Source organism: Mustela lutreola, chromosome 1 (assembly GCF_030435805.1).
Source record: "Mustela lutreola isolate mMusLut2 chromosome 1, mMusLut2.pri, whole genome shotgun sequence".
In the NCBI taxonomy this organism is placed as follows: Eukaryota; Metazoa; Chordata; class Mammalia; order Carnivora; family Mustelidae; genus Mustela; species Mustela lutreola.
In genome coordinates, this window is record NC_081290.1 from 190698890 (window position 1) to 190725608 (window position 26719).

Sequence of the window (26719 nt, forward strand, 5' to 3'; positions counted from 1 at the left end):
GGAGGTTCTCAGCACAGAGTGTGGCTGGTAAGCAATGTTCACGATATGCTTGTTTTTGTTGGGGAGCAGTAAGCCTTGACAAGGCGTGTCTGGAGACTGGCTGGGAGCCGAGAGAGGGGAGTTCCCACCCATGAACCATTAACCAGGCTCCTCATAGAGGGGCTCAGGCGTGTGAGTCACTGGAGGTCACTGGGGACACATGGCCTCTGAAAGGGGGCAGGTCTTTTTTCCTGGGCTGTTATCAAATAAAGGCCAAATCAGGCTGAATCGAGGAAATACTTTATTTGAAAAGACAACCGCAGTGGGAGGAAGGAGCCTCAGCATCTCAAGGGTCTGACAGAAAGGACTTTTTTCTTTTTAAATAGAGGAATGTAAATAAGACAGAAGAACCAGACAAGGGATGGGACAGCAGGTGGTCTGGATGGGAAGGTTATTCTCTGAGGTCAGCCAATTCCTGGGAGAGGTGGTTAAACAGAGGGTTTGTTCCCAGGTGCTGAGGCTGACTCAGGCTGTGGGGGGTGGGCAGGGGGTCAAAGTCTGGGGGAGAGCTGTGGGCCTGGTCAGGTCCCGTGAACAGGCATTTTGTTCGGATTGGCCAGTGGGCACAAATAGTTTGGCTTATCATTTATGAAGCAGAAAGAGGCAGTTTGCAGGTGTTGTGTCTGGCGTTGTCCTAGGTAAACAAGGGGTCATCTTTGAGTCTGATCTAAGCCATAGGGGGAAGCGTGGTTTTCGGCAGTGAGCCTTTTCTGGGAACCCAGAAAGGTGGGAGATTTCTGTACAATTGCTGTTTTCCAGGAACGTAGAACTCAGTCAAAACACTGTCACTGACCACGGCAGGTCAGGGTGGGTGACGGAGAGAGGAGGCCAGTTGGTTGGTTCCTGATTGCCCTGATCCTCACTTTGGAGGGGGTCCCAGGTCGGGGACACGATGGAGGGCGGGAAACCATGGTGCTGGGCAGTTCACGGCCTGCTTGGCCTCCCCATCCTACACCCCTTTGGTCCAGGTAGATGACAGTGGGGGGTGGGAACTTGGGGGTCTGGGCCCCTCTGAACCACCCTCCCTGTTTGTCACATGAGCTTCCCTGTATAACAGGAAGAGGAGGAGCTCTGCCCCCCGGGTCTGAGCAGAAGGCGAAGGTGAGAGCCCAGGTCCCGCAAGGTCAATGGACAGCCAGCTCCGGGCCTTTTCCCTCCCGCATCCCTTCCCAGCAGCTGCCCCGAGTGCCGGGAGTCTGCCCTGCACTTGTCTGTGGTGCAGGGTGCAGGAAAGCCGAGCTGGCGCCTGGAGGACAGATGGAAGGGCGCCCCTTTGTCTGCAGAGCCCCCTGCACTGGGCTGGCTGCCTCTCCACCCCGTCCTCGTCATGCGTATCTGGCTGTGCCAACTGTGGGTTGTTTTAGGGCGAGATGGATGCCTCCCTGCAGGGAGAGGGCAGGAGAGGAGCCTCGCCCCCTGCTCTTTCTTCAGTCTTCGCTCTCCAGCCTGAGCTGGCCCTGTCTCAGCTGCAGCCGCCTCTCCCTTCCAGGCCACCGTGGTACCAGCCGCCTGTCTTCCTGTCGCTCCCGGTGACTCCCTAATGACTATAATCAGGGTGTGCGCTGAGAAGCAGGGGGGACAGCGAATGGAGAGTGCTTCCCAGCCACCCAGTCCATTAGCGGGGCAGCACTGGAGGCAGAGGACCGGGAGGGGTTGGGCAGGAGCCCCTGTCTCCCTCACCCCTTCTTCCCATCCCTCTCCCAGCCTCCTGCTCAGAGCTCTGCTCTAATTATAAATGGTTTGACAACTTTAGGCCAGGCCCTGTAATTAAAAATAAAGAGGAAGACCGGCAGCATTGTCTTCTAACGACGCCTTTAATTGGTGGAGTTAATTTTAACGGGGTGGCTTGGAGGAGGGAATTCCAGAGTTGGGGCTCTTGCTGATATCCCCATAACGCTCACGCAACCCACTTACCCATCTGTCTCCCCGCCGGAAGGGAGCTCCGCAGGGCAGGGGCTGTGTCTTTATTCGTTTTTATGCCTCGTGCCTGGCACACAGTAAGCACTTAATAGATATTTGTGGAATGAACAAAGGAGCGAATGGCCTGCTGAGAGGAAGACAAGTGTCTTCACGAGTGTCTAAGTGTGGTTTTTTCCCCCACTTTCTGCCCAGAATTCTTACTCTTAGAATCGTGCCTTTGGGCTAAGACATTCTTCTAGTCAGGGATGGTGACTTGGAACCAACAGAAAGAAAGCCACTCAGACCAGCTCAAGAGACAGGTGGGGTGTTGGAAGGGCAAGGAGGGGGCGCCTGGGTGGCTCAGTCAGTTCAGCATCTGACTCTTGATTTCTGCCCAGGTCATGATCTCAGGATCCTGGGATCAAGGTCTGCCTTGAGCTCTATGCTCAGCATGGAGTCTGCTTGAGATTCTCTCTCTCTCTCCCTCTGCCCTCCCCACCCTTAAAAAAAAAGAGGGTGGCATGGGGGGGCTCTCATAGGTCCCCCGGGGCAGGAAGGGAGCTGCCATTGGAACAGGGGAAATCAGGAGAATCAGGAACCCAGCCTCACCCCATCTCCTGAGGCTTCCCCACCAGCCAAGACTCCTCCCCAGGGTTTCCTGTCTACTTGGGGACCAGCCCCTCAGAGGGAGGGGACAGCTTTTCTCTTTTAACTTCAGCTCAGGCTGAAGTTAAATCTTTTCTTTGGTTCTCCAAACATGGCCAAGGACAGGCTGCTACTTTCAAATTTAACTGCATTTTTTGAAAAGATGAAGGGTAGGAATAGAAATACAACCAGCAGAATCAATTTACTTGAATGCTAGAAATCCTGCTTGCGTTCAAGTAACGGGCTAGTATGGGCTCACATTTCTAAATTTCGAATCACACAAGGAGCTCACCGTAGCCTCCTGAGAGCCTGGACCATTCTAAACTCCATCCCTCAGGTGAGGTCCCCACGAGGTGCTTTGGGCGGAAGTCACAAAAGCAAAACTGCCTCACTGTTTGGGAGAACCCTTTAGAACAGAGCAGTCACAGCATAGACACTCTGTTAATACACGCCATCCTATTTCCCACCAAGTGGAAACAGTTCCGCAGGCTGGCTTAGTTTCTCCTAGGAGGGACAAAGAAGTCCCCCCAAAGACAAACCTTTCTATAAATCAAGCCCCTTGGATCTAATCCTCCTCTCATGCCCCATCCCCCAAGCCTCATCCTTAAATCCTGCTGGTATCCTAAGAGGCTGAATAATGTTTTTGAGATATTAAGCTGAAATGCAAGGCAGGGCGCCGTGTACCCACCGCGTCAATGGCACCCATGCCTCCAGGGAGAGCAGCTAGAGCCTAGAACAAAGAAGTCAGTTGAGTTGTGGGATGGATTTGCCGACTTGAGGCAGACGCAGCTACAATAGCCTATGAACAGAATGATTTTGATTGGCAAGATCTAGAGCTTAAGACAGAAACAGTTTAGCTTTAAATTCCAAGAAGGCTTAGCTGATCACTGAATTTTAAAAACTTAACCTTAGGGTGTTTAGGGAGGTGGTAGGTGCTTATGCACCGATTGAATTAACCTTTCTCCATGTGCAAACATCTATAGGACTGAACCTTTATTCTCATTCGGGGCTTTTGACATTAGATTGAAGCTTTAATGAGGGATAGTAGTTAACATTGTGCTTACATAGTAGCTCACTGCAAATGAAGCTCCGGGTTGAGTGTTTGATGTATCTCATTTAATACACTGAGCAGCCTCTTAAAGGGATCTTGGGGTTTTCCCCAGGTTACAGATGTGCTCCTGTGAATTGCCTACTGCTGTGCCTTGTAACAGTGCCTCTCTCTCTTTAAATCAGTCTTGTGACTTCTCTCTTTCACTGTGGCTACTCTAGTCCAGGTTATCTTGGGTGCTGTTCTCTAGGGGAAGCTCTGTTGACATTTTGTGGGCTTGGGGAGACCTGGCCTCCCTCGTCCTGAGGCTTCCTGGGAGAGGTGATCATTTCCTCTTTCCTGCTGTATCCAAGCCTGCACACACTGATTTTTGTGCTTTATATGCAAGACTTTACTATCATTATTTGGGTATGTTGGTCCCTCTTAATTGCACACTCCATGAGTAGTGGGTTTTTTTCTGTGTCTCTGGCATCAAGCAAATGCTTGGCACAGAGTAGTGATCAAGGAGCATCTGGAAATAAAGGACTAAATGAATGTGTGAATGAAAACACAGGGCAAGGACTTGAGGGTAGTTGCCAAACACACAGGATAGCACTCCTTCCTAGGAAGCTGCAGAGCCCAAAAAGGTGGAGAGCCAGAGTTTAGAAGGAGCAGTTGAGCTTCTTGTCTGTCCCCCCTGCCCCCAGCTTTCACATAGGAACCAGAATGCCAGGGGGTGATAGAGGCCATGGGGTGAGCCTACCCTGCCCAAGGCAATTCATGCCCTCTATCCCCGCCCCTTTGGAACTGTCAGAACATCGTGCACTGGCAGGGGATAGACAACGCAGAGCAGGAGGGGACCTTCTAGAACGAGAGGGCCTGAGATGCCTTCCCGCTGCTGCCCCTGCTGGTTCCTGGCCTGTGGCTGGCATCCAGGAAATCCAGAGTGCCCCCAGCCTGCGAGAGGAGGGCTGGTGGGAGAAGTCAGGGCTAGCAGGAGAGGAGCACCTGCGTCATCGCAGGTCACCCCACCCACAGCGACTTTAGTGGCAAAGGTTGAAATGGCTGCCTGAGGACCACGGACAGCGAGCTAGCCCTCAGGGTTACATAGACTTAGGCATCCCCGGGAGGAGCAAGGGTAGAGAAAACCAGAAGCCCCAATAGGGACGTTGAACTTTGAGTCTGGAACCAACTGCCTGTTGACCCTAAAGAGACTTAACTTTTAAAAGGGAAGCGACTCGATTGCCTTTACTTGGCGAGAGAAAACGATCTCTGCTCTCAGTAGAGGTAGGGCTTCAGAGCTGTGTTAGTTCTCTGCCGCCGCGCAACAGATGATCTCAGCATGGGTGCCTGGTGCACCAATGACTTTGGTTATCTTTCACGGTACGTTAGGAATCCAGGGAAGCCAAGCAGGTGAAGCTTTTCTCTGCTCAGTGACTACTGCAACCATAGCTGAAAAGCCCAGTGGCTGGGGTTCCCCTAGGGCCTCACTGGCTCTGCCGCTCTGCTTCTGGCGTGGTGCGCTTACGTGGCTGGCGAGTTGGTGCTGGCTGTTGATGGGAGGGCTCATTCCTTTCCATGTGCGGTCTTCATGGGCTTGCTTGGGTATCTTCATGACACGGCAGTGGGCTTTGTCCGGAGCGAGTAGTTGAGAGGGACAGAGAGAGAGATAGACATATCTAGTTATCATCTAGCCTTGAAAGTTACCTATGCATCTTCACATCCTATTCGTTAGAAGTAAGTCACTAAGTTTGGTCTACATTTTGAGGACATTTGCTTTTTTTGAAAATTAATGTATTTCTTCTAGCGCGCGCGTGAGAGAGAGAGAGAGAGAGAGTTCACACAAGTAGTGGGAGGGGCAGAGGGAGAGAGAGAATCTCAAGCAGACTCCCCACAGAGCCTGAGGCAGGGCTCCATCCTGAGATTGTGACCTGAGCCGAAATCAGGAGTCAGAGGCTTAACCAACTGTGCCACCCAGGTGCCCTGAGGACACTTTAAAAAAACCGCTACAAGAATGGAGTTCCATTATAGAGAGATAAAGAGAGTCATGTTTCTGCACACCTGTTAGGAGTGTGTATGTTTGGACCTGTTCCATCCATCCTACATGTCTTTCTCGCTCTCTTTTTCTCCCCTCCCTCCTTCCCTATCCGATGGAGAGAGAGAAAGCACATGAGTAGGTATGTGCAAGCTGGGGGAAGGGGGGAGTGGAGAGAGGCAGAGGGAGAATCCCAAGCAGGACCCATGCCCAGCGTGGAGCCTGATACAGGACTCGATCTCATGACCTCGAGATCATGACCTGAACTGAAATCAAGTCAGACCCTTAACTTACTGAGCCACCCAGGCACCCCCATCCTATATGCTGCTTGATCTGACCTTTTCTGTCCACCCCCACTGCCGCTTCCTTCGGGTGGTAGGATCTCTCGCCAAGACTATAACCGTCAGGTTTCTCTGCCTCCAGCGTGTTTTCCACCCAGGGCCCAGAACACATTCTTTCTCAAATGCAGACAGACCACATCACTCTCCAACTTAAAATTGCTCCGTGGCTTACTTTTTGTTTTTATCGACGTATAATTCACAAACCATAAAACTCACCATTTTAAAGTATACAATTCAGTGTGTTTTTGTATTGTCACAGAATTATGCAGCTTTCAGCAGAATCCGTTTTAGAAGATGTTCATCGCCCCAGAAAGAGACCAGGTGCCCATTTGAAGTCACATCTTTAGTCCCTCAACGCCCCTAGTCCTTGGCCACCACTTGTCAACACTGTTCTCCGTAGATTTGCCGATTCTGGGCATTTCATCTAAATGCTGTCCTATAATACATGGCCTTGTATGTGAGTTCCTTCACTTCACCTATTTTCAGGGTTCATCTGTATTGTAGCATGAAATCGGGACGTCATTCCTTTTTATGGCTGAATAAAATAAAATAGGCATGGTACGGATAAACCATATTTGGTTTCTCTATTCATTAACTGAGGGACATTTGGGTTGTTTCCATTCTTTGACTATTATGAGTAATGCTGCTATGAATATTAGTGAACAGTTATATATGGACACATCTTTTCAGTTCTCTGAGGCATATATGTAGGAGTGGAGTTGCTGAGTCATATGGGAACTCTACCATCCTGGTGGGTGTAAAGTGGTGTCTCATTGTGCTTTTGATTTGCATTTCTCTGATGGCTAATAATGTTGAGTATCTTTTCATGGGCTTATTGGCCATTTATATTTTTCTTTGTTTATTCAAATCCCTTGCCCGTTTTTAAATTGGTCTTTATGTCTTTTTACTGCTGAGCTAGAAGGGCTTACATCTCTATTTATATATGTAAGGGGTTTTATGTATGTATTTTCTGTATCCTAGAGACTTAACAATGGTGTTCTTTTGTCCCATAAGATGAACTTCAGTGCCCTTAATCTGTCTGCGAGGGCCTTGCTGATCTAATCTGGTTTCTTTCCTGTGGTTCCATCTCCTTCCACTCCCTTCCTTTCACTGATAATCTTTTTTCACTTCCTCCGAGAAATCTTCTCTGTCACAACTGGCTCTTTCCAGATCCTGTTCCCTCTACCAGAACACTGTTCCCCCTTCTTGTCTGGCTAATATCTATTCATTCTCTACTTAAGGTTCCTCCCTGAGAGCTAAAAAGATGGGGATGGCAGGCATGTTCTGCGGCTGAGGGTCAGTCTGTGTACAGGTCCCAGCCTCGAGGGGACCCCTGGACCCTGGGGCTTTGGCAATAATAGTGAGGGCCAGGGCTCTGACAAGAGAGCTGTTCATTTCCTAGGGCTTCGGTAACAGAGCACTGCAAGCTGGGCAGCCTAACACAACAGAAATTCATTCTGTCACAATTCTGGAAGCCAGAAGTCCAAAATCAAGATGGCAGCAGGGTCATGCTCTCTCAGAGTTTCTAGGCAATTGGTTCCATGACACTCTCTTAGCTTCTGGTGGCTTCTGGAAGTCACTGGTGTTCCTTGGTTTGCAGAGTCATCATTCCAATCTGCTCTGTCTTCACATGGCATTCTGTCCTGTGTGTCTCTATTTCCAGATTTCCTTCTTCTTCAAAGGACACCACACATATTGGATTTAAGCACTACCCAACCCCGTGTAAGTTCATCTTGACACAGTTACAACTGCAAAGACTTTATTTCCAAATAAAGTTCACATTCACAGGTTCTGGGTAGATGTGAATTTTGGAGGAAGAGTACAATATTCAATCCAATACATTGTACCCTGTGGTCTCCCCAGATTTGTATCTGTCTCCTATGCAAAATACATTCACCTGATCTCAACATCCCCAAAAGTCTTAACTATTATAGCATTAGCTCTAAAATCTCATCTAAATCTTATCAAGTTCCAGAGCTTATCACACAAGTCATTTACACTGGGCATGGATGGGGCTCTGAGAATGAGACTTCCTGGGGCGGACTTTCCCGCCATCTATGGAGACGAGAACACATGTTATCTAAGTCCAATGGTGGGCCAGGCATAGGATGGACATTCCCATTCTGAAGGGGAAAAAAATGGAAGGTCTAAGGGGCGTGGGGTTACTGGTTTAAAGCAAGTTTGCCGTCTAACAAGGAAAGTTTCATTAGGTTTCAAGGCCCAAGAATAATTTTCTGTGTCTTGATCCTTGCTGTGGGCCCTCAGGGCTGGCTCTCCTCTTCTGGCCTAGGCCTCTGTGACTCTTCCTTCCAGGCCATTCTTCCTTCATTTTGTCCCATCCTTATTCCTTCTGGTCTAGACTTCTAGCATTTCTAGTGATATAAAATCCTTTAAAATCTTGTGGGTCTCCAATGTATGTCAAAAGGATCCCTACCAGCTTTAGCTTTGCACAGTGGCAGTATTGTAGCCAATGAGGTTTATCTGAGGCACGATTATTGCTGATTATTGCTAATTGAAAAGGATCCCTAGCACTAGCCATGCGGGGTCTCCACAGATCCTTTCTAATCACACCTCTATGCCTGGACTTCCGCTGAGGTGGTCGCTTGAATCCCTAGGTCACATGCCTAAAATCTTTAGCCAAAGTCCTCTGGTCATACCCTTGACCCTGTCTCCAGAGCATACTGTTTAGATAGGCGGAGAATTTTCCACATCAGATGCTGGGAACAATTCATTGTTCCATTTATGTCTTTCCTCTTACATTTTCCTATAAATGGCAAGGAGAAACCAGGCTGTGGCTCCACACTTTGTTTGGAAATCTCTCCACTAACTCTCCAAGTTCTACTTCTCCATCCAATGGTAGAATGCAATTTGACAAAGATTTCTTTATAATAAGGGTTGTCTTTCTTCCAGTGTCCAGTAACGTGTTCCTTCTTTCTTTCTGAGATCTCACCAGAAGTACCTTTAATGTCCATATTTCTACCAGCGACTTTCTCCGGCCAGTCTAATTCTTTTTTCTTACCTTAAGCCTCCACATTCTTCCAGCCTCTACCCATTCCCCAATTCCAGAGCCACTGGCACATTTTTAGGTATTGGTTCAAGCAGCACCAAAATGTCTCTTAGCTTCCTAGAGCTATAGTAACAAAGTATCACAAGCTCCTTAGCTTAAAACAATAGAAATTTATTCCCTCACAGTTCTGAAGGCCAAAGGCCCCCAACCAGGGTGACAGCAGAGCCATGCTTCCTCTCAGGTTCAGGAGAAGACTCTGTGACATGTTCCTCTCCTAGCTTTTGGTGGTGACCAGCAATCCCTGGTTTGTTGGCTTGTAAAGTCATCTCCCCAGTCTGTCTGTCTCTCCACACAGCCTTCTCTCCTGTAGGTCTCGGCTTCCAAATTTCCTTTTTCTTAAAAGAACGCCAGTCATACTGGATTCGGGGCCCATCCTGTTTCAGTATGATTCCAACTTCACTTATTACATCTGCAAAGAACTTATTTCCAAATAAGGTCATATTCATAGGTACAGGTATACATGAATTTGGAAGGAGACACTATTCAACCTTGTACGGGAGACCATTCCTGCTCTCGGGGAGCTCATTGTTGAGTAGAACGGGGTGCAGCCCTATGAACAGCAGTGATGCATAATGGGGAGAAGGCCGTGCTGAGCAGAGAGCTTGTGTGGGGGGGAAGGAAGGTGTTGGAGGAGGGGGATAGAGGATTCTGAAAGGAATCTCCTCAGGGATGAGTTAGTAAGTTGGTAAGGGAAAGGATGTGAGACCGACTCTCCAGGTGTGAAAACAGCATGAGTAGAGGCATGGAGAAATGGCCCAGTGTGGACAGAGAACTACTGAGTGTTGGTGGTGTTGGACACAAAGTGGGGGTCAGGGAGTGAAGAGAGGAGCCTGGGGCTGTGAGCAGTGCTGGTATGGCATGCGTTGCACATCATGGGCCTTACCCTGCAGGGGACTGGAGGTCAGAAAGTTTTAGGCAGGAATATGACCAAGCTAACATGTCTAGAAAGATGGCTGGCACCTGGGTGGGATGGGTGGGAGCCGGCCAGTTGCAATGGACCCAGTATCTGTGTCCCAGTATCTGGACCTAGTATCTGTTGAAATCTTAGCCCCATCTCCACAGTGTGATGGCCTTTGTAGGTGGGGCCTTTGGGAGGTGATGAGGTCATGGGGACGGAGCCCTCATGATGGGATTGGTGCCCTTATAAATGACCCTAGAGATGTCTCTCGTTCTCTTTTCTGTCTGACCATGCTGCTCCAGCCTCCAGAAGGGTGAGAAATAAATTTCTGTTGTTCGTAAGCCACGCTGTTATGGTACTCTGTTCCAGCAGCCGCTGCAGACTGAGCCAGATGGTTCAAGGTTATTGCTAGTTCAGGCTAGAGATGGGAGCAGTCCCTTGTTGATGTAGATCTTGGCCAGTCTGCATGGACTGTTTTTCCAGAGATAAACACTGTGGATCTGCACCACAAACTCCATTTTGCAGGTAGAACTTGGCCTTCATAAAAGGAAGGCAGAGAAAGACACCAGAAATCGTTTCCCAAGAGTAAAGGTTGGGTTTCCAGAGGATCTGAAGTCAGGACTGAATTTCCCAGTGAGCTAGCTGGGCTCTACCTTGCATTGAGACATCCCAGGGTTCCCTTTCCATGGATTTTTCCTGTGGGAACCTCCTCCACACTCCTGTGCTTCCTCTTGCCTTCTCTGTCCTCTTTCAGGTGCAGTTTGTGGCAAGGGTTGAAACTTTCCAATAGCACCCACTCGGTAAGGAGCCCTTGGGGTCCAAGCAGCCTGGGGATGCCCCTTTCTAGCAGGACTGTAGAGTGCGCCCTCACTCCTAAGCTAAGCACTTCTTCTGTGGGCCAGTGCCAGTTGGTAGCAGCTGCCCCAAGCACTGCGGGGCTCTCTTCTCCCCTGTCCACCTGTACCCTGGCTGTCAGCCAGTCGCTCAGCATTCAAGAACCGCCTCCTTTTAGGACATGTTAAAGCAACCTGCTTCTCCAGTCTAGACAGAGGAGATACTCCATTCCAAAGGAAGCTGTAAATGTGAATTTTGGCCCTTAGTATCACTGTGGGTGGGAGTCGGAAGACCCAGGGGCCCGACGGCAGGACCATACCCTGGCGGTGGAGACAGAGGGAAGCATGGAAAAGCGCAGTCCGAGGGAGATGGCATTAGGGACCGCTGGGGAGTGGGCGTTTCCTGCCTCTGGGCCCTGACACCAGTTTTCATTGATCACTCTATGAGGGAAACACTGCAAAAGGCCCCCACATTCTTGTTTTGTTTCATTTTCTTTCAACCTTTCATTGTCTTCGAGGTGCTTTACAGCTCTGGAAATTGTAATGCAAATGATTGTTGTCTTTAAAAATGCCCCCTGGGTTCCCTGGAATGCAAGCGTTGCCTACCATTAGCAACGGAATGCTTGAATCCCTCTCCCTTCAAATTCATGTGTTGATGCCCTCACCCCCTGCGTGGCTGAATTAGGAGCTGGAAACTGCCAGGAGGCGGGTAGGGGAGGTGAACTGAGGTCATAGGGTGGGGCTCTGATTGGGTAGGATTAGTGTCCTTGTAAAATGCCAAACTAGAGAGCCACTGCCCTCACCCCCTTGCACACCCCAAGCCAAGGCCTTGGAGGGCAGAGCCAGAATGCAGTCATCCATGAGCCAGAGAGACAGAGGGAGAGCTCTCCTCAGACACCTACCGTGCTTACCCTCCCTGGCTTTGGACTCCAGCCTCCAGAAGCATGAGCAGTAAATTCTGTTGTTTAGGCCACCCAGCCCGAGATATTTTGGTGTGACAGCCCGAGCAGATGAGGACATTTATATTTGAGGTTCTTTTGAGTTTTTCTTTGAACCAATCTCAACACCTCACTGATTCCCCCATTAACTAGGGAGTAAAATAAGATTTTGGAAACAGGTTGAGTTTATATTTGTATATGAGAGTCATGATTTTATCCTTAAGACAAAAATTATCCTTTGACTGGTTGGTCATTCAGCTAATGTTTGCCGATGCCTTCCATGGCCCAGGCACTGTGCTGATGGTTGGGGACACAAGGAGCAATTTAATAGGGTCCGTGTCCTCGAAGAGCAGGTGCCCTAGCGCAGAGGCAGCCAGGGAGGGAAAGCAGCAACTACTGGGAGTCCCAGGGCCAAGGCCGTGGTTGGGGGCATGGCTTTCAGGAGGACTTTAGGCAGGTTTGAGTTTTTCTTCATGTGAGAACCATGAGTTTTGGGATCACACAGGGCCAGGTCCAAGTCCTGAATCCTTGACCTCAAAGTTTTGTTACTTCGGATGAATTAATTCTCTTCTCTGGGGTGCCTGGGTGGCTCAGTGGGTTAAGCCGCTGCCTTCGGCTCAGGTCATGATCTCAGAGTCCTGGAATCGAGTCCCGCATCGGGCTCTCTGCTCAGCAGGGAGCCTGCTTCCCCCCTCTCAATCTCTGCCTGCTTGTGATTTCTCTCTCTGTCTAATAAATAAATAAAATCTTTAAAAAAAATACTCTTCTCTGTAAAGTAAGAATGGTGGCATTTTAGTCTGAAACCTCTGTGAGGAATAAATGAGGTCCCATGCACACAGTGCTCAGCCGAGTGTCCCGTGTATAATAAATGCTCATTAAACATGAGTCTTGTCATCTTTTCTTGGCTGGGATTTCAGAAGTGCAAGGAAAGCCTCCCGCTCCCTTTTCTCCCTGTCAGAGGACACCTGACATTTGCTGGGAAGAGGAAAACCCTTTTATGACCCGGCTAGCGAAGGGCTTGCCGGGGGAAAGCTGGGGCCAGGGAACTCAGTGGCTGTGGCCCATGTGAGCATGTCATTTGCTGATGCCAGGACTTTGCGTGGAGAAGATTCTGATCAGAGTCACCCCTTGCCCGTGAGAGCCTTCGAAAGCCCTTTTGTATCACCGACCTTTTTGCTCCTTCCGGTGCCTTCTAGAGAGGACAGAGCCCAGACGGGCACCCTCAGTTTGTTGGAGGAGGGGACTTGGGGTCTGAGCAGCCACTCGGACAGCCTGCTGCAGGCTACCCGGCTGGTCAGGGAGCCAGCCTCAGATCTGGGGCTCTGGACTCTACATGCCCTTCCCTCCAAAGGCTGGTTGGGGGTTGGGAGAGAAGGAAGGAGGGAGGAAACAGAAGGAGGGGAAGGATGGCTCTCAAGACAGGAACTCGGAGACCCTGCACTAAGAGAAGCAGAGGGTGGGCTCTACTCGCAGGCGGTGGAGACTCTGAAGCGGGGAGGGCAAGGTTCAGCCATTGACAAGCTGGGGGGCCGTTAACCATGTTGTGCCTTGGTTTTTTCTTTTATTAAAGGGAGATGGTGATGCCTATTTCATAGGGTTGTCATTAGAATAAATGAGAGAAAAGAAGCCAAGTTGGCAGGCCTAGTTCTGGAGGAGGTTGCAGACTGCACAGGGGCTGGGACAGATCTGTTGGCGAGGGGCTGGGCGTGGGGTGGGTGGTCCGCGTGGTGCGCTCCATGGAAAAATGAGGAAGTGGCATGGGTCACGAACGCTGCTGTAATCATGGCATAGAAACGGGTTTGCTGGTGGAGCTGAGCAAGCTGGGGACATGCAAGGGAGGCCAGAGGAGTTGGGTCTAGGCCATCTTGTAGGAGGCTGTGGGGAGGACAGGCTCAAGGAAGAGCTTGAGCTCTTCGGGCACCAGGGCTCTTGGACATTCTCTGCTATGCATCAAGGAGCTGGGAGCCAGGATGCTCCACACCGGGTGGGAGACAGGTTAGTCCCAGAGGGCAGAGGTTAGTCCCAGAGAGCAGAGGGATCCAGAGGCCAGGTCCATGCAGGCCAGCAGGGGCAGGTCCAGGAGGCCCACGCAAGGAGGCAGGCAGGGAAGCTTTGCTGTGGGGGGTTCTGGGCGGCCCAGAAGGACCCGAGCTGCCACAGCATTTCCCGAGCACTGCTTCCCCATCCTCTGGCTCTCGGCCCTGCTGTGGGGCCGGCACGGTCCATCAGGAGCCATCTCCCTCCTGGGACCACGGCTGGTGCCCAGGCCCAGCTTTCCTAATGGATTTCTCTAGGTTCAGATGTTTCCGACAGAGGCTGTCTTTAGGAGAGGCTGGGGGGAGCCTCTGTCCCTGAGCCACAGAGGTCTCTGGTCTGTCTCCACCTGAGCCTTCCCTTCTGCCTTCCGCGGTGCTCCTGCCCATCGGTGCTGGCTCCTTCCCATGATCCCCTGTGCTTGTTCGACCCTGTCCCTTCCTCCAACCAAACCCTCTCTCCTTCGCCCTCCCGACCCTTCAGACCACATCTAATCTTCCCCTCCCCCACTCATCTCTTGCTGTCCTATGTTCCTACTTCTCATTTACTTTTCAAGCCAATAAAAATCGGCTTCCAGGTGTTAAGCCTCTGACTCAGGCTTTTGAGAACACGGAAGCCTTCCTGTTGGATTCCCTGTCCCTCCTTCCTGCCCCCTGACCCGAATGGCTGCTCTCCATCTCCCCCTGGCCCCCGCCATGGTCTGGTTGCTCTCCTGGGCTCCTTCCTTCCCCAGGAGCGCTTGTGGGCTGTATCTGAGGCCCCCCTCCCCTCCCTCCACAGGCTGCCCTGCATGAGCTCATCCTCCCCTTGACTTTAATTACCATCCATAGGCCCATGACCGCCTCTCCAGTGCGGGCTTGCCTCAGCAGCAGCAACGCCATATCCTGACATACATACGCCTAAGGACGTCTCAGCTTGGGTGTCTCCTAGGCACCTTCATCTCCCCGTGTGCCAACTGGGACACACTGTAAACACACACCCCCCCCTTCCCACCATGGTCACTACCTCAGTGAAGAGAGACCTAGTTGCCTATCAGAAATCTGGGCGATTCCTGCCACCTCTCTCCCAACCCTCCAAGGTCAGTCCTCCTGTTGGATTTGACCCACTTGTCTATTTTTTCCCTCCTCCTTAGCCTCCTGATCTACCCCTGATCACCTTCCCTGGGGTCCCCAGGCTAAGGTGTGTGGGGGGTCTGCCTCTGTTCCAGCCTCCTTCCAGGCTCCCTGCCTCCGGCCCTGCTCTGGCCTGCTGGTGGGCTCAGCTGGTCTGGGCTCCACGGGTGCCTCTGCTTTCCGTCTGGCACGTTCCCTGACCTCCACGGTTCCCTCAGCCTCGCCTCTTTGCAGATGAGGTCATGGTTAAAAGGGGGTGGGTCTGGGGCCAGCAGAACTGTTTCAAATGCACTGGAGCTCTGTGACTTCTCTTAGTGTGCACACACTAAGCCTCAGTTCCTTCCTGTGTAAACGGTGGTCACTGTGTCACAGATTGTCTTGAATCAAGCGTGTGTCTCTAGCTGCTTTTGCATTCTAGAGAAAGGCGCTAATGGCTGGCAGGGAGACAGGGATCCTTGTTTTGGAAAAGGACCCTTTTGAAGGTGACAGATAAAGCTCTCCAGGCAGCCCTCGCCCCCAGAGGAAATGTGAGCAGAGAGAGCCAAACTGGTGTGGGGCAGGTGTGAGAGGGCCCAATAGCTGGACTGGAGGGTAGAGGCTGAAGAGACAACTCAGGAGGTGTGGAGGGCAGAGGAGAGACTTGCAGGGACAGGAGGTCAGTTTTTAAATTTCAAGCGATTTGCTAGCCTCAGAAAACATCTAGCTCTTCTCCAGGTACTCCCAACTTTCAGTAAAATTCTCTTATAGGTTCTGCCTTCTGATCAGTAATATTTGGGGTTGGGGGGAGGGGGGATGAAGGAAAAGGCAGAAGAATCTCCCCCACCCTCTTCCAGGCAGCCTTCCTGGATTCTCCCTGCCCCCCACCCCAGGTCTGATTTCAGAATCCCCACTTCTGCAAGTCAGCATGTAGACAAAAAGACAGGGACTCTGGAACTCAGAGCAAAATTGAGAAAGAAGAGGAAATCAGAGTGTGTGTGTGTGGGGGGTGAGGGAGTGGGGGGATTAAGAAAATGCCAGGTAATTCCTGGCAATTCTCAGGAATCTTGGAGAGCCAGCAGAGTGGAGCCATGTTTGAATATTAAAGGAAAGAGTGACTCCAGAGAGGGCTTCAAGAGAGCACGTGGCTCATTCAGAATCAAACTAGATAATGTATCTAAAGCTCCCACTGGGCCCAACACAGAGGGCACTCTTAGAAATTCAGGAGTTACTATTCTTAAACAAACAAACAAACAAACAAACACCCCCCCATTATATAAGGTCCTAATTTACATGTAGCGAGGATAGAAAGATCTCAGAAGTGAGGCGCAGCACCAATCTGCTGGGGGAAGGTCATCTCTTTGTATCTTCCCTTGCTGCCCAGTCTCCCTGGTGACTCTCCCCAAGCAAGGGATGGTCTTCCTCTCTCCGGAAATAGCCATTTTTGCTGTTGTTACTGCCAGCTATAACTATTAACTAAATGTAGTTACGGTAATAACACTGCTTTTCTTCCTTGTGTCCCCGCTCTTGTGCTGCTGAGCGCCAATCTTAAATGACTATTTTCCTATTTCGGCATGAGAAAGCTGGCTGATTTTCATGTGTGGTTTATGAAAATGGAATTACTATTTTTTGGTTCCATCATGTATTCCTGTCTCCTTCCTCCAATTATACTGTAAGCGCTTTGAACCAGGAATCAAATGGACAGTTCTCTTTGGATTCTTTTGTTTTAGGCACAATAGTGGCTCCGTAGTCATCTGTTGCAACAGTGGGTGTTAATTCCGTCCCAGGCTGGGCTGAGAGCCCACATTTGGGCAGAAGGAGGCTGGGATTGGCCCAGAAGCCCCTGCTCTGGCCTTGCCTGTGTTTTCAGGCCAGTCTCCTGAGAGAGTCTTTGCTGCCCAGATGTGAAGAGGAAACTGGGCAGCAGAGGAAGAGGAAACTAATCATCTCTCTTCTGTCACCCCCTTTCCTCCTTCCTAACTCAAAACCTAATTTTAAGCAAGTACCCACCCCCTTCCATGTGCCAAAGGGAGAATCATAACTGGCCTATGGAGTCATAGGGAGCCCATTTCCCCTCCCAATGAATGATTTAGGCAATGGCCTACATGTGGCCTAAATATGGCCATGTGACATAATTCTGGCTCTGGAAGTGGAGGAGAAGCCTGGGGCTTCTGGGAAAGATTCCCTCCCTTTTAAAAAGACAGAAGAAGAGCTGGCCTCTTTTTCTCTTAGAAATCTGAACCTAGATGTGATGGTTGGAACTGTGGCAGCCATGCTGTGACCACAAGGAGAACTGACTTGAAGGCAAGGTGCATAGACTGAGGCTAATGGGGGAGAAATATATAAAAACAAAACAAAACAAAACAAATAAACATACCTGCAAGCAAGCAAGCAAGCAAACAAACAAACAGGACATTGATGTGGTCACATCATTGATGTAAGCTGAGTTAACCATCTACCAACTTAAGCAAATCCCCAAAGCTGTTAACCTCATTTTAAATAGGCTGTCGATGAAATGGTTTACATGACCTACAACTAAAGGAGGAATTTCTAATCCCAAATGCATGTGACTGAGTTTTGAACCTAAATAAAGGACTTTATATTCATCTCTGTTAAATTTAAATTTGGGGTTCTGATTTCACCTTACATCTTTTACAGACCTTTTGGATTACCAGTTTAACTACAGAATACCTCCAAATTCCTTTCAACTCTGTCTCTTTTGATGAGCACAATTTCTTCATTCAAAGAATCGATGAAAAAGTTGGAACTAGGCCAACGACAGAATTCTCTAAAACAACACTGCAAAGCTCAGGGCACCACAGTCCAGACCTTTGCAGCCCTCCTAGTGGCACCACACAGCCCATTGCTTCTCTGTCCCATTCACTTTTGGACAAATGTCTCGTTGAAATCAGGATAGAGTGATTAATGATACAGTGATCCACCCTGTCTTATAATAAAAGACAGAACCCAGGTTACAGGCCTAGGCTGGGTCTTTAGATTTGCAGGTTTAAGACCTTCTCTATACAAGTCTGTTTGTGCGGGGACACCTAGTCTGTTTGTGGCCCTTCTGCACACCTCTCATAGCTGGGTGCACAGTTCTGGTTTGGGGGTGAGGACTGTGCTCTGGTTGGTGGGGGCAAGTCTTGGGGATGGGACACTGGCGAGAAATATGGGTGATGGCATGAACTGCTTTTCTCGTCCAAGGCCAGAAAGGTTATATGGGCCCAGATCCTTCTTAGGCCTCTTCATCTATACACTCCCTTCCGCTGCCCTGGCACTCTGCTGGGCCTTTCTCCTCCAGAGCTCCCTGAGCCTCTGTGAGGGTTGGCTTCATCTTCAGTGGATCCCCATAATGGATCTTGGGTGGGAGAGGAAGTGTTGGTGGGGAAGACGAAGGTCCCCTGAAGCCTCTTCAGCCCAGGGAGGCCTAGAAGAGATGGGGCATTGTAGGAGAAGAGGAGTTTATCCTATCTAGAAGATGGAGGCTTTCCTAAGCTGCCGGGGCTGACCCATTCCTGCCCCCTTCCCATCATTGTTCCCATGAGCCAGTCTGATCTGGTGTCCCCTGGCCCTCATTGGCCTAGGATTAAGGAGAAGGCCGACTCGGCGGGGCTTGGAGATGGCTGCCTTCTGGTCCAGGGCTCTGGGGACTGTGGCAGTCAGACCACACTGCTCCCCCATCCCCCTTGCCCTTCCAGGGTTTGGTAGCATGTAGGCAGAGATGGCAACCTTGGTCCTACACAAATGTCCCTAGGGCCCTCTCCATCAATGGCGCAGGAGCATGCTCTAGAGATGGAGCCTGTGCTAGGCCAGGAGTCTAGAAGGTGGAAGGCTCTCTCTGTGGCTTCCTGGGCTGGCTCTCCCCCAGTCCAGGCAGGACCTGATGGGCATTGGATTGGCCTAGAGGCATTGTGAGCTTCCTGCCTGAAGATCTCGTGGTTGAGGAGCCCCCAGGCCTCTTAGACTTCTTTGTTTATGATAGTGGGCAAGGGGAGCTAATGAAATAGAGGTGACCCAGGCTCTGAGTGGCCAGCAGAAGCTTCGATCTGGTCTGAATTGCTTGGCTCATTTAGGGGATCTGACCATATGCCTGAGACGGTGAGGAGTAGGAAGCAGGAGCTTGCTATTTGAGTTTGGAGGTGATTCAAGCAGTTCTGGAAAGCTGGGGGAACTGCCTCTTGGGGCAGGAGATGAAGGGCAGTGGTCTCAGCCCTAGAGGCCTGGATGCTGCTCTGTTTGAGAGGCCGAGGGGGAATCAGGGCTGCAGCTCTGTCTGGAAGCTTCTGTGAGAGGATGGAGAGTGTGTGGTAGGAGGCATGCACACCTGCACACACTTGTCCGTGGAGGGGGGTGAGGGCGTGGACTGTAATCCTTCACTCACAAATTCACCCCTGTCCCTTCAAGTGTGGGGCCGGAGGGAAGTGGAATCTCGGGGCTCTGTGGGTCTGGGCGGAGGGGACTGGGATGCAGGATGAGGCTTCTGTCCTGGGCTGGCCTCGAGTAGCAGCTGGGGGCCAGGGTGAGTATGTGAGAGGGGCCAGAGTCTTCTATGTGGATGGCCATTAGAGGCAGGTACGGAGCTCAGGGAGGCCAGTGAAGAGGCTGGAGGAAGTGGCCCCAGGGGTGATGGAACGGGGGCAGGGGGGCAAGCAGCAACAGGAAGTGGTCTTCCCAGATGTGAGGGTGGCTCTGGAGTGTTAGGGGCCTGGCAGGTCTCATCCCAGAGTTCCAGGGAAAGAGCGGAGAGGCAGAGGGAGGGTGGAAGAAGGGGACTGGTGAGAAAGATGCCTACTGCATCTCCTCCCCCGCCCCCATAACCGTCTTCTGGGAGGTGGGTTAGGAGGTGGGTTAGCCTACATCCCTGAGCCTGGCTGGGACATCTCAGGGTCTCCAGGTCCCTGAGACCGCATCTACAGCAACTGCCCTAGTGGAGTTCACACTAGGGGAGGCTGAGGTCATTTCCAGGGCTGTCCAGCAGGGGGAGCCCCACCCCACCAACCCCGTTTCTTAGGGTCCAACAAAGACCAGGGCAGCTGTGACAGGGGAGGCCAGAGTGCCTCTGCCTAATGGGCAGTAGAGCCTGACCGGCTCTGGGGAAGGCTTCCCTGCCCTCTCTGCCCCTGGCCGGCCTGGCCTGTCTGGTCTGGTAGGCCTGGGCTGCTCGTGGCCTCCCATGGTGTCGAACATAAGACTCTCCCAAGCCCCTTCCAGGTGTGAGCCTGGGTCTCCTGCTCTCCCAGGTCTAGAGAGGAGGAGGAACACCTGAGGCGCCGAGGGGTTCCCTGAAGCAAAGGCCGTCCCTGGGAAGGGAAGGGAAAACTCATCAGAAGGCCTGGGAGCGGGGCTCAGTCTTGGGGGCTCCCAGTCCGCAGACCACCACGAAGGGGTTTGTGGCATGAAGCGGCAACGTGCTGCTCAGAGCAGCGCCCCACCCTCTGCTCGCCCGCCCTGCCCTGGGCCTGGTCACACCACTGGACAGTGGCTGCTCGAGGCTGCCCTAGCGTGTGGAGCTCAGGGGGCAGGAACTTCTCTTGCCCAGCCTCCCACCATCCCACAAGCCTGCTTTGGACAGTGCCCACTGCTGAGCGTGTCTCCTGAGGAGAGGGCCAGAGGCCTGACGTTTTGGTGGCCACTTTGTGCAGTTCAGTATGGCGGCGCCTTGCCTTGTGCCGCTGTGTAAGTTAAAATGAAGATGAGGCAACATTGTATTGAGTAACAGTATGGGCATCTGTGCCCTTCAGAGCTCATTTGTTATCACGGGCAACTGGGCAGCTCTGGTGTGGGCCCTCAGCACCTAGGGGACCCTGGTGTGTGTGTGTGTTTTGGGGGCTGGGGGGCTTACTGAGCCAGGAAGCTGGGAGGGAGCAGGTTGCTTTTCCTGGTGTGTGGGGGCAGGCGATCTGGAGGGTGGGATGCTGCCGTGGGGAGCCTGGGGACAGGGGGGTCAGGGAGGGGATTCGGGGGAAAGGGGGCAGTTTTCCAGGTTGGGGCCAGTGCTGGGCTGGGGGTGAGGAGGTGCCAGGGTCCCAGGCTGTGGGGTGGGCTGGTAGCACCCAGGCCGGCCTGTGTGCCTCAGCTCTCAGCTCCCATATGCCCCTTTCTATATGCCCCCATCACATCCTTGAGCCTCTGTCACTTGCTGGTGTGATTGGGAGGCTCTGGGAGAGGCAGCGAGTGGCCCCGTCTGCCGGCTGCGGGAAGCCATGTAGACTACAGATCAGCTTCTAGCCTCCTGGTCCTGAGGGGCTCAGAAAGCCTCCAGCTCTGCCTTCTTGGTTCTTTAAAATTATAATGTATGCACAGCCTGCAGCCAAAGGGGGATTTGAAGCAGCTAACCCCTTATTTTACAAATGAGAAAACAAGCTTCAGGAGGCTTAGGGACTTGCTCAAGTCACGTCCTCCTTGAAGTTCCCTGATGTTCAGAGCCAAGAAAAGTTTCCTAAATGCAGCTTCGGCCTCCCAGCCCCACCTTTCACCCCATCCAGACGCCATCATCCCCTTGAGGGTTGTGGGGCCGAGCTGAGGCTGAGAGTGAGGACCCGGGCCAGAGGCTGGGTTGGGGAGAAGGGGCTGCCGGGCCGGGAGGGCCCAGGCTGGCCGCGCCAGGAGGGCCCAGGCTGGCCGAGGGTTGTGGGGCCGAGCTGAGGCTGAGAGTGAGGACCCGGGCCAGAGGCTGGGTTGGGGAGAAGGGGCTGCCGGGCCGGGAGGGCCCACGCTGGCCGCGCCAGGAGGGCCCAGGCTGGCCGCAGGGCCGAGTGGCTGGGAGGGGGTGTGGGCTTCCAAGTGATCGCCACAGCCTGGTGAAGGCCCCGGGCCGAGAGCGGGTTCAGATGGAGCCGGTCCTTCGGGGCCCCAAACTGAGATGTTTGGATCCCTGCCTTTCAGGGCAGCAGCAGGCCTCACTCTGTGGACACTTCCGCTCTTATCTTGACACATTCTCGTTTCTGGAGGACTTTCTAAGAGCAGTAATATTCAGAGCAGCAATTTATGAGCGGCTATTGTAAGACAGGCATAGTACCGGGTACTATGACCTGCATCCCCTCCCTTAATCCGCCTGTCAATCCCATAAGGTGAACAATAGTCCACTCAGACATAAAGTGGCTATGTGTCAGAGAGGTTCAGTGACCTACCCAAGGTCACACAGCCAGGACGGGGCTGGCTGTATTAGGTTTCCGGCTAGATTTTTGAATCCCAAGCACTGGGAACTTTCCAACCAACACAGCAGCCTTTCCAACCTGGGGCTCTGGCCGACAACGTGCTTCCTGGGGTGCTGGGATGTGGGACTCTGGCCTGTCAGGGAGAGTTATAGTCTAAGGGCGGCGGGGCGGGGGGGCTGTTCCTGGTAGAGCCCAGGCTTTGATGGGGCAACCCAGCTTTGATCTCCTTTTGAAGTCCCGGCCTCTGGAACCGGCAGCTTCAGTGGGGTGAGCTCCAGGAAGGGGGAGATGAAAGGCCAGGAGAAGGCAGGGTGGGAGAGAGAAGGGAGGGTAGGGGGGAAGTGCGGAGCCCGGAGAGAGAACAGATGTGTGAATGAGAACCGGGAAGCCAGCAGCTGGTGGAAGGGAGAGGGAAAGGCTGGTGGGGAAGAGAGACTGGGGAAACAGAAACCAGAAATGCTGTGGGCAGTCAGGAACTGGCCAGGCCAGGGGCAGGGAAACAGAAAAAGGCTGAGTTTGGCCTCGGGGCACGGGGTGGGGGGAGGCACGGGAGAGAATAGCCTGGGAGTGGGGCGTGGGCAGTTCTGCCCTGGAATCTGGGCTCTGGGGTGAGCCTACACAGTGAAGCCCACCGGTCCCTCACCTACCATCCCCTCTCCCAGCAGAGGCACCTCTGTCTGGCTAGTTGGGCCGCTGGCTAATCATTGGTCAAGTGATCCAGAGGCTCCAACATGTTTCTGGCCAAGGTCTCATTGAAGGCATCAAATGGCCCAAGGGATGGGGTGAGAGGGAGGTGAGGTGCTCACCCCTGGACTTCTGGGGTTCATGGCCCTGGTTTGCCATGACGGGAAGAGTCTGCCCTCGTGGCTGTGCACCTGTTCCTGTCTGACATCGCAGTTCCTCCTTCAGGGCTGCCGTAAGCAGGGAAGTAAGAACACATGGTGGGAAGGGGCCAGGGCCTGGGAGCTGGGAGAGGCCAACCCACCCGCTCCTGCCCAGCAGCCGCCGCCTCCTCCCAATCCAGCAGCTCAAGGCCCCGCCCTGCCCTGTGCTTTTGCTCTGCACTCCCACCCACACTGCCTAGGTACCCGGAACCCAGCCCAGCGCCTTTCAGACCCAAACACAGGGCCTCCCTGGGATCCAACGGCACCCCTTAGCCTCTGCTGGCAGTGGGAATGTTTGGCGGGGGTGGGGGGGGTTTGCCAAATGAAAGCTGATAAGGGCGGCAGCAGCAGAACCCTTCCCTGGCCTGGGTTGCTGCTAGGAGCGCCCAGGATTATACCCGCCCCAATTCCCTGTACTTCAGAGAGGCTGGGAGGGCTTCCAAATTAGGATCTATGGGATTAATGCCCTTTTTTCCTGTCCCCTCCCCGCCCAAGCCGGTCTCACTGTAAGCGTCACACCATCCTCCCGCTGTGCCTCCCTGGGGCCCAGACCTCCCAAGAAGGCTCCGCTGTAACTCTTCTGTCCAGCCCGTCCTCAGAGAGGGGAACAATGCCAGGTTTTTCAGGGACAGCCGAACAGGGGCCTTGGGGAGGACCCTGTATCCCCTCTGGGTCTTCACTCCTCCATACCTGATGTGGGCTGTGGGGCTGGGTGAAATTCTGGCTGTAAAGGTGGCTGGGGGTAGACGGGGTGCTGCTGAGAGGCAGCGGGGTGGAGAACACCCATGGGATGGTTGGGGAGCAGAGTCCTGGCCCCTCTGGGCCCCGGGACCCAGTGGAGGAAATGTTCTACAGGGGTCACCAGAGAGTGCCTCCTGGGTCCTCCCCGAAATGCCAACCCTCACCGGCCTCCTGGGACTTTTCTCGTGCTCAGCACCACTGTGTTTCTCCTGGCCAGTCCTGACCTTCTCCATCCTGTCCCTTTCTCCGTCCTCCGCCGTCCTGCTCAAGCACAGGGCCTTGAGCTCAGGCTTGCTTATCTGCCGCCGGAGCAGTGCGCCCTCGGATTAGAGTCTCCAGCCCTGTGATTCTAGTGTCTTAGTTTGAGGGGCCTTCAGCTTCCTTTAACCCCTCAGGGAGGCTCATATGTTTGCCGAATCCCCGATGACCATACTGTGTCCCTGATTCTCTGCTCCATGGCCTCCATGCCACTCCAGGACCCAGGCTGCAGAGAGAGCCCTGCTCACCCGCCCCTGCAGAGCCCAGCAGTTCCCCTTCCTGCCCAGGGGCTCCTGGGGGAGCCCCTGGGCAGGAACTTGCCTTGTTCCTCTCTGAAACCGGAGCCCTTAGCACGGTGCCTGGCACAGAACAGCTACTCACTCAAGGTTGGTTGAACCAAGCTGCTCAACTGAGCCAAGGGAGGTCAAGAGGAGATGGGAGCTTGTAGCCTTGACCATGAGGCCCCGTGATTAGAAAATAAAGTGGAGCACCCACATGCCTGGTGAGGCTAAGAGGTCAACCATGATGCTGGCAGTGAGGCAGCTGCTGGGAGAGGTGTGTGCCCATGGGAGCCACAGAAGGATAAATGGGGACCACTGGAGGAGGAAGGATCCCTAAATGTTGGTTCTAACCTCCTTGTTTCACAGGTGGGGAAACTGAGTCTCCCAGAGGGGAAATGATAAGCTCGAGGTAACAGTAAGTTGGTGGCGGAAGTGAGACTGTGTTCCAGCACCCCCGGGGCACCTGGGGGTAGGTACCTTCTTCTCCACATGCCTCACCCACCTCCCCTGCACCCTCCAGCCCTGTCCTGCTGGGGAGGTGAGGAGAGGCCAACAGGGCGGGAGGGTGGTGGGCAGAGTGTACCTGTAGTCCGGAGGTGGGGCTGGGTGGCTAGGGGTCCTGTGCTAGGGTGGGCTCAGCTGGATGGTGGCGTATTCCACAGCCTCTCTGGGCCCCGACACGGTGGTCCGTGACTCTGAGCCGAGCTCCAGGGCGGAGGTCTCCAGCTCTGCATAGTGGATGTCTGCGTCCTTTAGGTGAGAGCCCTAGAAATGAGGCAGAGGGAGAGGTGGCAGAAGGGGGCAAAACAGGGACAGAGCGCCTCAGAGCCAAGCGTTGGGATGAGATGGGGAGGTGTAAGGGAGCCATGGAGAGTTATGAGGTATGGAGGGAGGGAGAGCGAGAAGCAGAAAAGCAGTCTGTCAGTGGCAACGGAGAACACAGGGCTTTGGTGAAGGTGTTAACAAAATTGGTCACAAATCATTTATATGCACCACTAAGCTGTGTCCCTGTGGATCACTGGGGGGGGGTGCTTTGGAGAGGGCCCCCCGAGAGGCAGGGTGGGTCCTGCTCCTGGCCCCACTGTGGTTGGCTCCAAGAGATAATTTCTGCCCACATTCTCATTTTGCAGAGGGCAGAGACTGAGGCCCGCAGAGGGGAGGTGATGTGCCCGGGGTGCCAGGGAAGATGCTGGCAGAGCAGCGGTGGCATAAAATGCAACTTAGGGTCAGAAGACCTGGCTTTGACCTTGAGCTGAGCTTCTTGCTGTGGCTGGTGAGATTCGTTGACCCAACTGAGCCTAGCTTTTCAATTGTAAAATGGGGGAGGGGGGAGCAAACGTACGTGGATTTGCACTATCATGGGAACCTAGGGCTCCAGCTTCTATCCCGAGCTCTTCAGTGGCACAGCATTACAGCTGATTCTTACCTGGATTTGGGAATTATCAGAACAAGAGTCATCTGAGGGCAGGGGCTGCTGCTCTAGTGATGACTCATGCTGTGGCTGGGCCAAGCCCCTCTCCTTCACCTGGCCTCAGTTTCCCACTTAGCGAGGCAGAAGGGTAGCTCCATGACCTCTGAGGCCCTGCCAGCTCTTAGCTCTAGAGCCTTCCTCACCAGCTCCTCCTCCTTAGCTCCATGAATGTTCAAACAGACGGACAGGTGGTCCTGTCAACAGAGCAGGGGTGGAGGCTCTCCCTGGCCAGGAGGGCAGGATCCTGGGGGCAAGGAGGAGGGCTCTGCACCATGGGAGGCAGACCCCTATGACCTAGGCTGGTGCTCACTTCCCCTTGGCTGGACTCCCTGCATAGCAGGGAGGCTGAGTGTCCTGATTATAGTTCCTTTCAGCAACGCCCATCTCGTGCCCATCGGTGACCAGTCAGGGACACATGGCAGGGCTAAGATTAGAGCAATTAGCTCCTGATTTCCCAGAAGTGAAATTCACACCCTAACGCCTTCACATCTGCAGCCCCCAGTGCTTCCAGAGCCGGCCTGGAGGTGAGGGGGGAGGTTGAGGGCAGAGGAGACTGGAGCCAAAAGGAAGGGAAAGGGGGCTGGAGAGACAGGAGGTCTGGCTCCCAAGCCCTGATTTGGAGCACCTAGGAGGGTGGGTGGTGGAGGGATGGGACGGTGGGCTCAAGGAAAGCCGGGCGGTGTGTGAGTAGCAGCTGCTGAGAGGAGAAGCTGCCGGAGGCAGCGCAGACCTGCCTCACCCCTGAGAGTCCCTGGAGCAGGAGGAGCTTGGCCTGTATAAGCGGAGCCTCCCACAGATGGGGGGGGTGGTGGCTCTGCCACTCTGGGATGGCGTGAAGACCATCCTGCAGAGGTGGGGGATAGACAGTGATCGTGTCTATGTGGCAGGCAGACACTATCGTGTCCGTATGTCCACTCTGTCTGGTGGCGCAGCAGGATGAATGGACCCTGCCTCTTGTCCTTCCCATCATGCGGATGCCTTGGGATGGTGTTTCCAGTGGCTGGAACGCCCGGGATGTTTGCACTGAGGCTACAGCTGAGAGGCCATCAGCGTCCAGAAAACTTCTCTATGTGGGCCCTTCCC

The 26719-nt window shown here is 53.1% G+C and overlaps 2 long non-coding RNA genes and 1 pseudogene across 2 annotated transcripts in view; 2 read left to right on the forward strand and 1 right to left on the reverse strand.

The window, feature by feature from the left end:
* Positions 1-26719, forward strand: part of LOC131837173 (uncharacterized) — a 222503-nt gene that overhangs the window by 177780 nt on the left and 18004 nt on the right. The window lies entirely within an intron of this gene.
* The window catches only part of LOC131837165 (uncharacterized), a 31454-nt gene continuing 6603 nt past the window's right edge, over positions 1869-26719 (reverse strand). Inside the window, exons 3-4 of the long non-coding RNA XR_009355954.1 lie at positions 24749-24930; positions 1869-5239 (exon numbers count right to left, since the gene is read on the reverse strand). This is a non-coding gene — a long non-coding RNA (uncharacterized LOC131837165). The remainder of the gene's footprint in view (positions 5240-24748; positions 24931-26719) is intronic.
* On the forward strand, positions 8428-8491 carry LOC131822837 (U4 spliceosomal RNA; annotated as a pseudogene).